Source organism: Etheostoma cragini, chromosome 3 (genome assembly GCF_013103735.1).
Source record: "Etheostoma cragini isolate CJK2018 chromosome 3, CSU_Ecrag_1.0, whole genome shotgun sequence".
Classification (NCBI taxonomy): Eukaryota; Metazoa; Chordata; class Actinopteri; order Perciformes; family Percidae; genus Etheostoma; species Etheostoma cragini.
The window spans coordinates 21,519,590-21,524,191 of record NC_048409.1 but is presented as its reverse complement, the minus strand read 5'-3'; the positions used below and the strand labels follow the sequence as shown (position 1 = coordinate 21,524,191).

Below are 4,602 nucleotides of genomic sequence, written 5' to 3'. Positions count from 1 at the left end.
TTTTGGAAAAAGGCTGCAATGAAACAAAGAGTGAAAAATTTAAAGGGGTCTGAATACTTTCCGTACCCACTGTAGCTTTATTATCTAGTAATAGGCGTGTGTGTTCGTGTCAGCTGCTGATATTTCCTAAGGTGAAATGCATTGCAACATTTTTTGACTTTCTTGTAAAGGGCATGAGCCCGTGAGCACCTACGGAGGAAAACATAAATTGCCGCTTATGATATAGACTACATTAGGTGTGACACTTCTTACAGTGCAATATTATTAGTCCCCTTTGAAGATGCAGAGAAGAACCTGCAGGATATTGTGTCTCACACAGAGTCAAGAGTGTGTGTACTATATGTAGCTATTGGGATATTAAAACACAAGTTATTTTCACATGGTTGCATTTAACTTTAAGTCAAATTACTTGAGCTTTGGCATTATGTAACAAGACAAAACATTTTTGTATTGCTGTAAAACGCCCTCCCCCTCAGCTATATTGTTCTCATGCGGTTTTCAGCTGTCAGCTTTATTTAGTAGATAAACCAGAGCCAGAGTAGAGCTGTCTGTTTATTGTTAGTCTAAAAGAGTCCTGCAAAACCACCGCCTGAATAGCTCAGAGGATATTAAGTAAATTTGTTGAGGATACTTCAGCTCCAGAGTTTCTACTAAAGTCAAAGTTCATCGTGGAAGACAATGACCCCTCTATGGTGGTGACGCCAAACAATCATTACTGTGCTGGGGGAAAGATATTCACTAACTAGATCCCTGATGAGGAAGAGAGAGGAAAGGTGTGACAGCAAGATCACAATTTGAAATGGGCTGTATTTAATGCAATACAGTGTATGTGTACTATTGGCTGGATTACCCAGGAGATCTATCCTGAAACTGCTTCAACTATGAACAACATTAAGGTTTGTCCAATTCTGGTAGAAGATGTCAAAACATATTTAATATAGATGTTTTGTATTTTTTAAAACTGGGTTTGGACTACAAAACCCAAGTCTACCTAAATGAGATGGATGAGATCAGTAAGAACTATGGGACAGTTGTCTAATCATAATATGCAGTAGTTTAAACTGACATATTGAAACATAGAAAGGGCCTTCACTTGAATAAGCTAATAGTAAATTAATTGTATCTTAAGTGCGTCTTTTCTTAAATCAGAGGTTTCAATACTGTGTCTTTGAAACACATGTCATTCAGCTGCAGCCAAAAGGAGTCTTCACACTGTCAAAGTAACTGAGAAGCAGGATTCAGTGCTCAGCTTCCACCAGCCTCCTGTGATGTTTGAGAAAAATCAAACAGTCTCAATTTTAGAACTGCTAAAACAGGTATAACCAAGAATTAAATCCTGAAAAATAAAATAGTCTGACGTAGGAAATAATTTCCATGGACAGCTTCTGTACTGTATGTCAGTGTTGTTACACCAACCTACTCTAATAAACTCTAAAAAGTGAATGCACTACAGTGCTTTTCCAGCAAATATATGCAACCTATTCTAGCAGAGAGATGACAGCAAAGAGGGAGCTTTTAAATGTGGTGGGCTGTGACCGAGAACTGAACTGACCCTGATATTTATCCAATACAATTGCTCCGTTCTGTAGGAAAAAGAGGTAATGTTCAAGTCTTATTTGTTGTCTTTTCTAATGTTATAAAAAATTTAAGATCAGCCCTTTTCCACAACTTCTTTCCATGTTGTAGTGGTTTCAAATGTGCATAGAACCCCATTTAGGCTTTGTCCAAAATAAGTCCCTATTAACTATGTAGTACAATAAATAGCTTGTCCATTTTGTAGTGCTGTACAAATGTGAAGTGAAAAATATTTCACCCTATATAGTGGACTCAAGGCAACCCACAATGCATTGTGAAAAGAAGTGGACATTGATGGTCACTCGACCAAGCCCTATGTAGCATCATGCATTGTGCTGTACGGAAAAAAAAAAAAGAAATCTGCGAGAGGAGAGAAAGCAGAGCAACTGTTTGACAGAGTAATGTATGTATTGAAAAAAATGGATGTCAGTATTTTATTATTGCCCAAGGTTGTTCTGACACATCTTAATAATGTGAATAAAGGCGCCGTAAAAATGCCCTGAGTAGTGTTTGAAAGTTGTGTGAATGTTTTTTCATTTTGCCAATGAAGTCTTTATATAGATTAGGAAGAAGTGGGTGATGGACATAGCTTGGACATAGCTTTAGTCACAAAATTAATGGAATAAAATAGTGAGTAAAGCCAGCAACACTGATATTGTATTTAAATAATTCCAAGATTTGACGTTTCCTCATCTCACCAATGGTATACCACACAACACATTGCAGTCTGAAGTCTGTACATACTACATGCTTTGGCCTTTGTTAAATAGAGATATTGGCCTACAGTGGTGGTCCTACTGCGGTCTCCCTCCATGACGCTGTGACATGTTATTGGTCTCTTTCTTCTCCCTTTTACAGTTTTACAGCTACATAGTCATTTATTGGTTCTCATTTGCCTGCAGCAGGAGTCACACTGCATTTGTCACATCTGGTGACACTTCACTTGTCTACAGAAACCTGAGAAATTAATGTAATGTAGCTCAGTGCACATATTGATAACTTTCTCTATAGCTTAAAGGGTTGACATTTAAAAGTAAAAAGGTTCAGTATCAGAATCTGACTGTAAGACATTAAAAGATGAACGTGCAACAAGTGTTTTAAATGTAGTGATAATTATGAAAATGGATGGATGTCATTTGGGATGTTGTCTCCGAGGTAAAAAAGAGGGACTATAAGAGAGCTGAATGAGGTTCAGCGGTAAAAAAACATCTTAATCTCACATGACTGAGAGCAGAACAGATTAGCCCTGATCTTACCCGGTGCAAGATTTTACATGACATTTTACATTTTACATGAGTTTCCAATACGTTTAGGAAATGCAAATACATTTAATACAGGATATGTTTTGGGGGATGTGGTATATTGGTACTATATAGTAAAAGATCAAAGTCGTTTATCATGTGTAATAATGTCATTTTCATTACGTATTCATTTTTATTTTTTGTTGTTCTATGACATATTAACATGTTCTTTATTTCAATACATCACAGTTAAATTTTGACTGACTGACTACTTTTTGTAGAAGCTACATATGGAATTGAAAAGTTGATGTGGCCCTGCCTAAACTAACATGGCTATTCTTAGTGTGTTTCTTTCAAAACATCGACACCTTTTCTTACACTACCACATTTGCATGCAACTTCCACTTTCTTACACCTGTCCCAACCTTGGACCGAGCTCAGTGTGTAGGGCAATAAATAAGCAGAAAATTAACAAGGAATTTTCATTCAGGCTAATGAAACAATTTACTTGGCAGGGAGCAGCTTTGAGAAAGCACTCGCCAATTTAAGGTAACGGTTGCACTTTTTGAAGACATAGTAAACATTGTGAATTGGAACTAGGTTTAGGCAACAAAGAAACTTAGGGTTAGTAAAACACTGGCTTAAATGAGACACATAAAGCTTCTTCAATGGGGAAGTAACATGACATCATGATCCATCTCTAAAGGGAGCCTTTCCACAATGCAGTCAGACACTTAGAATGCTAATATGATCCTGTCACTGCCAAAACAAGCTATTATGTGAAGGTAAAAACAAGCTGGATAGAAACACATTTAGGCTGTACGAAGTAAAGTCCCTACTAACTATATATAGCAATATATAGTTAGTTTCACATTTTGCAGTGCTGTTCACATGTGAAGTGAGAAAAACGTAAATACAAGCTGGACAATTGCCTTATTAACTTACATTGTAGCCCATCTTGCTTCTTCTTGGGCGCATAGTTCCCGTCCACGGGAGATAAACTCGCCGTTTTTCGGAAGTGCTGACTTCTCTCATAAATTGTAAGCATTAAACCGTCATAAACATGCTCATGCCATACATCATTTGAAAGCTTAAAGTCTCCTGATTCCAACGAGCCCACACACGAAGCAATAAGGTGACTCACAACGGTTATAATCATGTTCTGAAGTAAAGAAACACAGAAAGATTTGAGTCAAATCGAGTGTGTGTTTCCTACCTGTCTCCTCGTGTCTTTAATCACAGCGGTGAAAAATCGCCAAAAACCTTAGTTTTCTGCATCGAAAACACCCTAAGGTATTAGAATACCAACCATGTAATCCTTAATTATCTGGTCCCTTCACAATCTTGTATTTTCAGCCCAAGTTTCGACGTAGAGAAATCTAGATGCATCATTTCTTGGTTTCAATCGTGTGTATCTTTTTCCTTGGGCACGCTATAGAGGCCCCAAAGACACCGTTAGATTCTCTGGCTTGTGCAGATTCTAATGAACCTTGTTCCCAGCCAATAGCATCAGTCTATCTCAAGATACCCCCAAGGTAAGCCAATGAAATCTCACACTTCCCATTGGGCCGACGTGGGAAAGATTGACAGTGTAGCCCACGAATTAGAAGACAAGGTCATAAAACTGGCATCCCTGTGTAGCCAATAAGAAGACGAGTTGATTGATATCAAACATGGCCAGAAAAAAACTAATCCTGTGGTCCATTTTAACTGTCTGAAAGCAAAAATATGGCCTTTTGATGGCATTTCACCATTTCATGAAATTATGATTACTTATTTCTATAAA

General features: G+C 37.6%; 1 protein-coding gene and 1 long non-coding RNA gene across 2 annotated transcripts in view; one reads left to right on the top strand and one right to left on the bottom strand.

The window, feature by feature from the left end:
• The window catches only part of lsamp (limbic system associated membrane protein), a 603,277-nt gene that overhangs the window by 469,842 nt on the left and 128,833 nt on the right, over positions 1-4,602 (bottom strand). The window lies entirely within an intron of this gene.
• Positions 1-4,602, top strand: part of LOC117938050 — a 13,462-nt gene that overhangs the window by 1,315 nt on the left and 7,545 nt on the right. The gene's annotated exons all lie outside the window — the stretch shown is intronic.